The following is a 13,026-nucleotide window of genomic DNA, read 5'->3' on the forward strand; positions in this document are numbered from 1 at the left end:
CTGGGGAAGAGTTTGAGTTGTAATGGTTTCTCATTGGCTGTAAATGGTGGTTAGTGCATTGTTGCCGGGTCAGGGAGGGGAGCTTTCTTTCATTAAAGGCAGGAGATAAGATTCTTATGTGAAAAGTGCCCACTCTTGTCGAAATAATTCTTATTTTCCTTCTTCCTGCTGGTGATGCAGGCTGCAAGGAGTGGTTCTACGTGAGAACGCCCCTTCAGGCCTGCCCAACTCCATGTTAAATCAGGTTTCCTTCATTTTCATAAAGGCTAACATGTTCATGTATGTATTCTAAAACACTCTTTCGATACGGGATATTAAATAATTGCATTGAATGTGCCATAATTTATCTAGCAATATGCTCTTGCTACGCTTCCAGGAAATTTCCCACTTTTCATCATAATTCATGGAATGATAAACCTTCTTACATGTGAATCATTCTGTGCATTTTTAAATCATTGGCTTAGAGAAAGCCCTGATGTAAAATTACTGAATTATTGATCACAACATTTTTAAGACTTTTGGTACAATTTGTGGTTTTCTTCCATGCACTGAAGGAATCTGAAGGTCTTTGAGGACCAGGAATGCTGGAGTGGATGGAACTTATTCCTGGAGGTAAATCACTTGAGAAAACTTGGAACTAGGCCTTCAAGGAAACTGCTTCCTTTTCCTTGATAAAACTGTTCCTTGACTTACCCTGTCACTGCATACTTTTTCTGGAAACAACTTTTATTATTGCTCATATACTATCTCCTTCTAATTTTTAAATGCAAATGTTAAAGTCACTCATAATCTCACCACCCACTATTTAAATTCTAATATATATTCTTCTACACACTGTGTGTATGGTGTGTGTGTATATATATATATGCATATATATATATGAATATATATATGCAAATATATTATGTAAAATATATTACTTATATTATTCTATACATGTAAGATCAACTTTTCACAAATAGAAAAAAATGTTTCAAAATAGCTTTATAGTTATGTCATGCATACAAAAGTAATTATTTTCTTAAGACAAATATCCAGAAGTAGCACTGCTGGAATATGTATGCTTTAAGAAAATAGTTATTACCGAATTGATTCCATCAATTAACCTTTTCCCTAGTAGATAAGAGAGTCCTCTTCCTTCTGTTGATGACCACACTATTATTTTTAAACACTATCAATTTTATAAAAAAATATAATTTAGACTTCTCTAGATGAGTCACTAGGCTAAATGTGTTTTCATGTGTTTACCTACCTTTTAATTTCCTTTATGTAAATAAAGGAAATGATTATGTAAATTAATCATTTATATCATTTGACCATTTTTTCTAGATGGGTTAGTAAGTTTCACATTTTAAAAATATTGCAGGATGACCATAGAAAGAACATATGCTACTACGGTTTTCACTGGTCTTTTAACTGTATTGCTAGTTATTTTTGCTAGCAGAGTGATTATAAATTTCATGGACGATTTAGTAATTTTTAATTTATTGTTTCTACTTTTGCACTAGAGTTCTGGGAATCCAAGCAAGGTATATTCAAGTTACACTATGCTTTTCTAGAAGTCTGCAAAGCCCTGCACACCACAGCCTCTCTCTGAAATGATCCTTAATGCTCTGTTGATCATTCTCAGTAAAATATGACTGACAACATAATTTGTGGCACTTAGTGCAAAATAAAAATGGAACAGTCCCTTGTTCAAAAATTATTAAGAATTTCTAGATAGCGAAAACAGAGCATTAAACCAAGCATGGAACCTTTCTAAGCATGACCACATGTGACTGCACAGGTCACATACCCATAAAGTTAGCCCAGCCCCAGCTACAACTAACTGATCAGAGATACTTGACCCAAAGACCAAAGATCTAGGCTGGCCTGTCGCTATAAAGGTTGGTGTGAATATTCTATTTGATTAGATGTCCTATATTGAGTAACAACTGGTAGAATCATTCAGATTCACAGTTTTGGAGAATTTAAACTTGGAAGAGAGTGGGAGACAAAGAAAGAGAGAGAGACAGAGAGCTAGAGAACCTACACCTCTCTCAAATGTTTAGTTACTTGACTTATCCACCATCAATCACTTCAAAGTCATCTTTCCCTCTACCATCTGACCTTTACCAAACACTAACTTCTTGCTTATAGAATATTTGGTTGTTTTCCTGGGTGTTAAATTCTGAATAGTTTGGGGCACCTGTGTGGCTAGTCAGTTAAGCATCCAACTCTTGGTTTTGGTTCAGGTCATGAATTTGCGGTTTGAGAGTTTGAGCCCCGCATTGGGCTCTGTGCTGACAGTGTGGAGCCTGCTTGGAATTCTCTCTCCCTCTCTCTCTCTACCTCTCCCCCACTCACTCTCTGTCTCTCACAATAAATAAATAACCTAAAAAATTTTTAAAAATCAAGTTCTAACTAGTTCAATAAGAATTCTGCACTAATTTAAGTTATTTTTGTGATTTTTTTGGTGTCACTTTTCAAAGTCACATCCTAAATTTTTGGAATGAAATACCGATGTGACCAGGAAGGACAACGAGAAGGAGCAAAAGTCAAAGGTTCTATTTCAGCAAATGTTATATTTGGGATATCCATTGGACATTCAAGCAGAGATGCCAAGTCCTCTGTAGGCCAGAGAGAGGTAAAAGAGGAGATAATAGATTTTGGGGGTCACTGACATATAAACAGTATTTATAGATGGACTGGATAGACCTATCTGAGAAAAGTGAAGAGAGCTCATAGAAGGGACCAAAAGTGACACCTGGCCACTCAGGATAAAGACTAATGATTGCTGGGTAGTGATATTATTCATGATTTTTATTTTCCTATCTGGGTTCTTTCTATTCCATAGTTTTTACCACAAACAGGTATAGTGCTTAAGGCCATAAAAAAGTAATTAAAAATTGAAGGTCATTTATTTTGTTTTTATAGACCTGCCAAAGAGTTAGCTTTGAAGCATTCAGTTGTTAATTAAAATGTGAATGGTAAATACTTACACATTTTATTGTATGTTAAATATACTTCCATAAAAATGCAAATGCAAAAAAAACCCCATAATTGGTAAGGATTGTTGTTGTACAGATATTATAGTTTCTATTTCTTTGAGAAGAGGGCAGAGTGCACTACATGTGAAAACACTTGATAACTAACTTACATGCTTACAGGGCTTTTAATTTGGGGTATTTTATTTTGTTTTGTTTTGTTTTTCTCGCCAGAAAGAAAATTTTCCTAAAAATGCTTTCCCTCAGCCTATTGTAAAAGAAAGTACGCTGGAAAAATCGAACAAGGTAAAAAAGGAAAATGTTACTTCAAATGTCATTATCATAAATTCAAGTTGCTTAAGGAAACCAAGTTGTGCCCTTTGGTGGCAAAAGTGAAAATGCACCCCCACATCACTAGGTTATTTACTCAACAATGATAAAATAGACGTGTTCTCTGACCTTTTTGGCTTAAAGCCTGGTGAAAGAGCAGGTGTTAAACTGAAAAGTAATTGAGGTGAAATAAAAAGAGAGGGTTTGCTGAATGAGACAATGTGAGGGAGCACATTGGAGACTGGAGATTGGAGGGTCAAGTCATCCTCTCTGGGGGAAAGACATAGAAACCAAAATGTGGAAGATGAATAGTGTGGTAGGCTGTAGGCTGAATAAGGTCTCCAGAAGTGTCCACATCTTAATGTCCAGAACCTGTGAATGTTATCTTCAGTGGTGAATGGACTTTGCAGACATGATTGAGTTAAGGATCTTAAAATGCGGAGACACCCTAGGTTATACAGATAGGCCCTTAAATGACCTCACAAGTAAGAGAGATGCAGGAGCAGTCAGTCAGAGGAGAAGGCAATGTGCTTAGAAGATGGAAGAAGAGGCCACAAACAGAGAAGTACAGGTATCCACTAGAAACTGAAAAAGGCAGATAAACCAGTTCACGCCGGAGCCCTGGGAAGGAAGCGTCTCTGTTGGATCCGGCCCCTCCGCGGGACTCTGAGGAAAAGCTACCTCCAGGTAGACACCGTCTGTCACCATGGTAAAGGAGACCCCAACAAGCCACGGGGCAAGATGTCCTCGTATGCCTTCTTCGTGCAGACCTGCCAGGAAGAGCACAAGAAGAAACACCCAGACTCTTCGGTCAATTTCGCTGAATTCTCCAAGAAATGTTCCGAGAGATGGAAGACCATGTCTGCGAAGGAAAAGTCGAAATTTGAAGATATGGCAAAAAGTGACAAAGCTCGCTATGACAGGGAGATGAAAAATTATGTTCCTCCCAAAGGAGACAAGAAAGGAAAGAAGAAAGACCCCAATGCTCCTAAAAGGCCTCCATCTGCATTCTTCCTGTTTTGTTCTGAACATCGCTCAAAGACCAAAAGTGAACACCCTGGTTTATCCATTGGGGATGCTGCAAAAAAATTGGGTGAAATGTGGTCTGAACAGTCAGCCAAAGATAAACAACCATATGAACAGAAGGCGGCTAAGCTAAAAGAGAAGTATGGAAAGGATATTGCTGCATATCGCGCCAAGGGCAAAAGTGAAACGGCAAAGAAGGGCCCTAGTAGGCCTACAGGTTCAAAGAAGAAGAATGAACCAGAGGATGAGGAGGAAGAGGAGGAAGAGGAGGAGGAGGAGGAAGATGAAGATGATGAGGAAGAGGAGGAAGATGAAGCATAAATGGCTATCCTGTAATGATATGTGTGGAGTGTGCGTGTGTGCTCAGGCAATTGTTTTGCTAAGAATGTGAATTCAAGTGCAGCTCAATATTAGCTTCAGTATAAAAACTGTACAGATTTTTGTATTTTGCATAGATAAGATTCTTTGTAGAGAAAATACTTTTTTAAGAATGCAGGTTGTAGCTTTTCGAGGGGCTACTACATACAGTTAGATTTTAAAGCTTCTGATGTTGAATGTTTCTAAATATTTAATGGTTTTCTTAATTTCTTGACTTGTGTACTGTAGCACAGCAAACTTGTAGGAATTAGTATCAATAGTAAATTTGGGTTTTTTAGAATTTTGCGTTTTGTTTTTTTTTTAAAAATTGTAATAAAATTATGTATATTAAAAAAAGAAAGAAACTGAAAAAGGCAAGGAAACAAATCCTCTTCTCAGAACCACCAGAAGCAGTTAACCCTGCTGACACCTAGACCTCAGTCTAGTAAAACTGATTTTGGAGTTCTGCCCTCCAGAACTATACCACACTAAATTTTGTTATTTTAATCCACCAAGGCTATGGTAATTTGTTATAGCAGCTGTAGGAAATTAATGCAAGGAGGGATTATCTAGAAGAACAGAGAGGAATGTGAAGGTACCTTCTAGGGAGTGGTAGATACCCAGTGCACCAGAAGAAAATGCTTGGTGTTCAATATTTTGGAGGAATAATAACTCAACGGGAACAAAAGCATAAGATTGGGTTGGGGAGAGAAGACAGCACTAGATTATGCCAGGTCTTGCAGGTATTAAGGATTTTTCTATCAAAGACAGTGGGAAAAACATAAAGAATTTTAGGAAGATGAATGATTTTTTGAAGATCACTTGGGCTCTTGCATAAAGAATATAAATTGTAATGAGGACGAGAAGGAAGATCAGTTTGAGTGTATTGGAGGGAAGGAGCTGTCAGTTAAAAGTGTAGGTTCAGGGGCTCCTGGGGGGCTCAGCTGGTTGAGCGTCCGAATCTTGACATGGGCTTAGGTCATGATCTCACCATTCGTGAGATCAATCCCTGCGTCAGGCTCTGTACTGACAGCGCAGAGCCTGCTTGAGATTCTCTGCCTCTCTTTCTCTCTCTCTCAAAATAAATAAATAAACATTAAAAGAAGAAGAAATATAGGTTCAAAGAGGGATCAGATAAAGTGGTAAGAGCTGGGTGCTTGGTAAGGGTACTAATGCCAATCATCCATGGATTGATGTTGAGGAGCGTTTTTCTAGGTCTGCATTTATTTTGTCTAATTTATCTTGCAGTTCCATTTTGATAGATGCCCTAGTGGTTCTGGATGGTTCTACATGGTTTTGTAAACATAGAGTGGAGTGAAATAACTTGGCTTACTTTATAATCAAATTGATCATTCTTTAGATAAAGAGTCAACAATCTATGGTCATGGGTTTAATTGGTCCACTACCTCTTTTTGATTTTAGATATTTCTTCTTTCTAACATGTACATTCAGTGCTATAAATTTCCCTCTAAGCATTGCTTTTGCTGCATCTTACAAATTTTGACAAACTGTATTTTCATTTTAATTTAATGCAAAATATTTTAAAATTTCTCTTGAGACTTCTTTGAGCCATTATTTAGAAGTGTGTGGTTTAATCTCCAAATACTTTGGCATTTTCCAACTATCTATCTGTTTTTGATTTCTAGTGTAATTCCACTGTGGTCTGAGAACCACAGTGTATGGTTTCTATTCTTTTAAATGTATTAAAGTGTGTTTAATGGCCCAGGATGTGGTCTATCTTGGTGACTATTCCATGTGAACTTGAGGGGAAAAAATGTGCATTCTGCTCTTGTTGAACAAAATAATCTATAAATGTCAATTAGATCTAGCTGACTGATGGTGCTGTTGAGTTCAACTATGTTCTTACTGAATTTCTGCCTGCTGGATCTGTCAATTACTGAGAGAAGGGTGTTGAAGTCTCCAGCTATAATAGTGGATCTGTCTACCTCTCCTTGCAGTTCTGTCATTTTCTGCCTCATATATTTGACGCTCTATTGTTAGACACATATGCATTAAGGATTGTTATGTCTTCTTGGAGAACTGGCATCTTTATACTTATGTAATAGCCCTTCTAATCCCTGATAATATTTCTTGTTCTGAAGTCTGATTTGTTTGAAATTAATATAGCTACTCCCATTTTCTTTTGATTAGTGTTAGATCAATATATCTTTCCCTAGCCCTTTAGGGCTGTGTATTTATATTTAAAGTAGGTTGCTTATAGATGATATATGATTGGTTCTCTAGCAATCTCGTCTTTTAATTGGTGTTTGCATTGCCTGTTTTTATAAATAAAATTTTATTGGACTATAGCTATCGTATATTGGTTTGACCTGATTCCAAATCCACTTGTTTACGATAAAAAATGAAATTGTATTTAAGAGTAAAGTTGTTTTGATTAAGAGTGAAGTAAGCTGTGACAGGATATTGTCATCTCATCCATTGTCATTGATAAGCATTCAGCTCAGCTGCTGAGGGGACCCGCTGGGGCTTATCAGTAAAAACATATGAAGAAGCAACTATGGCAAGGAGACATTTTGACTATAAATACCAAGAGTTTGTGAGGAATACCTGAGAGTGTTCGGTCTGGGCAAGACACTTTGCTGATCTAAATAGCTCTCTGAAAACCTTGGGGCAATTAGATCCTGCTGAGGTAAAGGCAACTCTTTTATGGGCAGTGGTGAAAGCCAAAAAGCACCCTCAAGAAAGACCCTCTGGCCTGTCAATGCCAGTGGCATCGTTCCCTAGCAACGTGCTCTAGCAACAGGGGACTTGTACTTTTGCCCTGGCAGCTGGATGTCAGCTCTGAATTGACTAAGCCATCTCTCCCGAGGACATAGTCAAATAAAGGTACCCCTCAACTAAATTTAGACTTTACTCCTTCCATAGTCCCTTGCCTGGAACAACAGTGCAATTAATCTATCGTTGGCTTGGAGTTTGTAATTCCTTTTTGCTTATTAAGAACCATTTTCCTGTATGGCCTGTGAAATTCCTGCAGTGAACCTGTGTAAAATAAATTGCCAGCAAAGGCAAACTCAGTCTCTGAGCATTAATTTGCCTCCCGAAACAAAACAATAGCCATAATCATTTGTTTATGTGTTGTCTGTGGCCGCTTTCATGCTACAGTGGAATTGAGTTGAGTAGAGCTGAATAGCGCAACAGAGATCCTATAGCCCACAAAGGTGAAAATATTACACCTGGGCCCCCTACAAAAAAAAGTCTGCTGCCTGTTGCAAGATCACTGCCCTCTATTACCTGTTTCTTATCTTTTAAATGCTTTCTGAGGGTTTGGGTGCTTTGTGGATTCTTTTTCCCCAAATCGGAAACATTCGCAAAACAACTGACACAAGTATTATACACAATATGAATATTGTTTTACTTGTCACTCAAAAATAGCATTAACACAACAAATGCTTGTTTTGGGGTTGTTTGGTGGCTACCTCTAGCCACCTCTAGGGGGTGATGCACAATTAATCTGGGTTATATCAGTAGAATTCATTAAATTCGTTTTTAAAGAAGTTTCATGGTATGTGAAAGAACGTTTCTATATAAATGTAATGTATTAATAAAAATGAGTAATATCTAACATAAAAAAAGTACTGGGTTCTGCATCGCGCATTTTCTTCCCACCCACTGCCTACATAAGTCTCTGTAGGCTTAAACCAGCTGACAAATTCCAGTGTTGCATAAATCATATGCTGGCAATTTAAGAGTATGGACTTTTAAAAGAAATTCATGTTATTTTAGCAAGCCAAATGATGAATATAAGTCTTCTGTGGTTGGCAATGACATGCTGACATCAGCTTTCACGAAAGAGCTTATCTGGGCATCCATGTTCCCCCTAACCACAGCTGTGACTTAAGAGACCTAACATTGCTACCTGCTAATATACTATTGACCCACGGATATTGATGGTGGCAGGCCAGCCATTATGCCACAATTAAAAGCTTCTTTCAAACGAGAAAAGAAAAATCACCCCAAATATAAATTTTAAAACGTAGCATTTAATATTCATGAGAAATGCCCCCAAGATGCTGAGTTTAGCAATTGTATAATGAAAGTGCCACCTTTTTAAAAGAAGGATTATTCCCCACTGTTGCACAATCAAGGGATTTTTAAGTGACCTAGGAGTAAAAGAAAAGGGAAGGGGGGGGTGATTACAAATTAATAAAGCATGTAGTACCGTTTGATTACCAGCCACTGCAGTGTGAAATAAGTTGGTTTTAGTCCAGCTGTGCTGACTGATGGCTATCACCATCTTGCCTCCAGAAGTGCCTGATGAGCTGTCCCCACCAGGAGAGTTCTGGGGAGGAGGTGGAGGAGTGGGTGAGGAGAAAGCAGGTCAGAGCTCTGTGTGGGGGTGAACAGAGATTCCATCAAGGACATGGTCAGCCTGCTTTGTGACCCTGAAATGCCAAGCGACTGCAGAGCCTGGCTATCACATTTAAAAACCTTTTGAGAACAAAGTGCACTTTCAAAAAAATAGAAATTCTTCATTTCATAGAATCAAATGAAATGGAGTTGCAAGTGGCCTGAGAAGGCATCTAATAGAGTGGTTCTCTGCAGTGACTGATCATCAAGATGGTTAAGCACCTACATATTTCTAAACTCAGCCAGGGACTGGCTGATTCAAAACTTCTGGCACGGGGCCCAATAGTGTGCTTTAAAAAATAAAAATAACAAAATCCCCAGTTTGATTGAATGACCCTTGCCATGACCTTATCATGGGTAGAATATACTTTTCCACCCTTTGACTTGCACCAGTCCCTATGACTTGCTTTGGACCATGGCATGTGGACAGAAATGATATTGTCATTGTGCCAGTTTCAAACCTAGGCCTTTAAGAAGCCTCCCATATTCACACTCACACTCTTGTTTCTGTACCATTGATGCAGCAGAGCATCTGTGGTAGCTTCAGAATACCTGCAGAATGAATATATTGGAAAAGAACCATCCCTGTTGTCCCAGTTGACCCATACATACATCTGCAGCAGGAGGCAGAGCTAACCCCAGCTGACTGAACACATGTGACCACGCCCAGCAGGACCAACTCAGGGGAGTCACAGACACAGAATAAATAAGTGCTTTTTGCTGTGTACAACTGAGATTTTTGGTTGTGACTCTACTCACAATGTATTGTGATGCCAGGCAACAGATACCCGATACAATCAGGAATTCTAACAATCACTCAAGTTTGGAAACTATTATCTAGTGCACAGGTCAGCATACTGTAAACCCTGGGCCATATCCAGCCAGTGGTAGGTTTTTGTAAGTCCAGTTTTATTAGAACACAGCCACACCCATTCATTTACCTATTGTCTATGGCTACCTTCTTGCTATAAGGGCAGGGTTGAGTGGTTGCATCAGAGACAGGCTGGCCCCCAAAGCCTAAAATATTTACTATTTGGCCCTTGCAGAAAAAATTTGTTGACTCCTGATCTGGTCCAAAGTCCTGAATTTTAACACAAAAAGTGCAGATGTAGAAAGAATAAGTACTTCTGCCAAAGTTCATAGAACAGAGATTCTTTTAGAACTTGGGCCTCTAAATTTTAATGCAATGTTCTTTCACAGTGACACACAAATTTTTGAACATTTCAGAATTATATTTCATAAAGGACAGTCTCAAGCAGCTTGTATTTTGCTGTCATCTATGTTTTCTCCATATTTTTAAAACTTGCCTGGTGTGCCTTGGTGGCTCAGTTGGTTAAGCATCGTCATGACTCTTGATCACAGATAGCTCAGGTCTTAATCTCAGGGTTGTGAGTTCAAGCCCTGCATTGGGCTCCGCACTGGGCATGAAGACTACTTTAAAAATAAATAAATAAATAAATAAATAAATAAATAAATAAATAAATAAATAAAATTTGCTCTAAGCTAGTTTCTGATTGGAAAAAAAAATTAACAGATTTTACCAAGATTACTAATGGAAAAGCATTTTTTGTACTCTTATCTCTAGGGTAGTTACACTGCAACAAACAACTCTATTTAGCCCCCCAAAAAGCAATAGAAAACTTTGGTATTTTAGATGCCAATAGCTGGCCAGAGCTGAAGGTACATGGCCATCTATTGGCAGCACCCAGGTATATGGCTGACCTTGGCCTCTGTGACCTCAGAGAAGAATTGAGCCCTATAAATATATTTGAATGGATTTAGAAGATCCTCCAGCCCAGTTAAGAGAACTCCTCAGTGGATAACCTTAGCAATTCAAAAAAAGTTCTTCAAGAAAAATACTTAATTCAGTATAAACTAGTTGTTTTTTTTATCCAAAGCAACATGCTTGTTAACTCACAGGATATTAACACAACCCACAGAACATGAGATTATATTATAACTAAGGTCAAGATCTAAAAGCAACAGTCAAGTATTGCTTTCGTGTCTTCCAATTGACATGTGCCTACATGACTACAATACCTAGAGGCTTTGTGGCCAGTTGGTACTTTGAACTCTTAGGAAGAGGTCCTTATTTAGGTGTTAATCTTTAACACCCACTAACCTTCCTTTAAAGAATTCAAAGGGGTGGGGTGCCCAGGGGGCTCAGTCTGTTAAGCATCTGAATCTTGATCTCAGCTCAGGTCATGATCTCTAGGTTTCTGAGTTCAAGCCCCACATCAGGCTCTGTGCTGATGGTGCAGAGCCTGCTTGGGATTCTCCCTCTCCCTCTCTGCTCCTCCCCTGCTTGTGCTCTAAATAAATAAATAAACAAACAAACTAACTAAAAAATTATTTAAAGAATTCAAAGGGTTTACCTTAATTAGAGACTGAGTTGAAGCATTATAAATAATACCTATCTTGTCCTCTAAATTTCTGGCATCCCCTCCACTTCTCATTGATGATCAAAAAGCAGGAATAGGAATATCAATTAAACCAAGACATTGTTTGAGCCATGCGGTGATTTTTTTTTCTTTTTTTACTCAAATTTAAATCCAGTCTAATCCCTAAAATATGTCCTCTGGAAGCTGGGCATTCCTTTGAAATTATTCAAACCCAAGCAAAAAAGAGTCCTTTCTACCATTCTGACCTACCAATCAGATTAGAATGTTTTATAATCAGACATTATAATTTCTCATGTCCTATAACTCCCAAAGTCATGTCTCAAGACGTCCATTCCCACCAGAGACCATGATGCACTTGATTTGCAACTTGCCTTATCTAAAACATGAATGGAATCTCATTTAATCCTCACAAAAAAAACAGTGTGAATAATATACTTTATATGTAGAAACTAAGTCTCAGAACTGTGAATTTACTTTGCCCAAACTTATGTAAATGCTAGATGCTAAGGAATTAAGCTACAGAAAACAAACGAAAAGGCAATTTGTGAAGATAAATTGAGACACACACACACCCCCAGTAGCCAACCGGTGTTTCATAGATAAAGACAGTTATAGTAAATGGTGTTCACTATACAGATCTACCTTGAGGTTAGAGGTAGCCAAGCCCCCAGCTGCTGGGAGTATTGATGGCCGACAACCTAAGAGCTCAGCCCTTGGCCAAAGAGCACCACCTCCACTAAGGTCACACCCTCTCTCCTAAGGCATCCTTTCGTGGTGGAAGGGGGGAAGATACTAAGGTCAAGCTCCCTTGCTTCAGAGCAGAACAATTCAGAAGGGCCACGCAAGTTCCAAGGTTCCTTCAGGTGGGATTGACTGAAGCCTCTGCTGTGAGCACATCTCAGCTGAACCTCTCCCCGAATTCAAACTACTTTCCTCATCCCTCAGAACATTGTCACTACCAGCACTCTCCAGTAAACATTCTGTGGGGCAGCCAACTGGGCGGTGGCTGGTGGCACTGGAAGTGAAAGAATTCACCCAAGGCAGAACAAAAGAGATAGAAGTTTACTGATACCCCTCAAGGTGTGTGGGTGGGCAGGACAGCAAAGGAGAGACTATCTGTGACAAGGCAGTGGTGAGGAGCCACAGGTATACAGCAGAGTGAGGGACTATGGAATTTTCCCTTTTTGGTAATCTTAGGAACTGTGTCTTGTTGTAATTGGTCAGTTAGAGCCGATGGGTATTTCGACGTGGGTTGCTTAATGAGTCTGTTTGCATTGCCTGTTTGCATCCGGTGGTGGTGATGGTTGCTATCCGCCCTTTCACCGTACTCTGGTTTCCACTGCTAAAGCCTGTTGCCTAAAAGCAGCCTCTACACGTTCTGCACGCATATTTCTCCTCAGAGTCTATTTCCCAGGGAACCCAACATACAACGAGCCCATTTCAAGTCTCAGACAGTGTCTGTAGTAACTAGCAATTAACCTGAGAAAACTACACAAGAATACACTAGCTTTCAAACCTCTGTGGTTTATAGAATCAAAGAATTTGTGACCTGCAAGTGCGTTCAGAAACCAAGCAGG

The 13,026-nt window shown here is 38.9% G+C and overlaps 1 pseudogene; it reads left to right on the forward strand.

Annotated features, from left to right (window-relative positions):
- Positions 1–2,491: 2,491 nt before the first annotated feature.
- LOC132671892 (high mobility group protein B2 pseudogene) lies at positions 2,492–4,797 on the forward strand (annotated as a pseudogene).
- Positions 4,798–13,026: the final 8,229 nt, after the last annotated feature.

This window comes from Panthera onca, chromosome A3 (assembly GCF_046562875.1).
Source record: "Panthera onca isolate mPanOnc1 chromosome A3, mPanOnc1 haplotype 2, whole genome shotgun sequence".
Lineage (NCBI taxonomy): Eukaryota > Metazoa > Chordata > Mammalia > Carnivora > Felidae > Panthera > Panthera onca.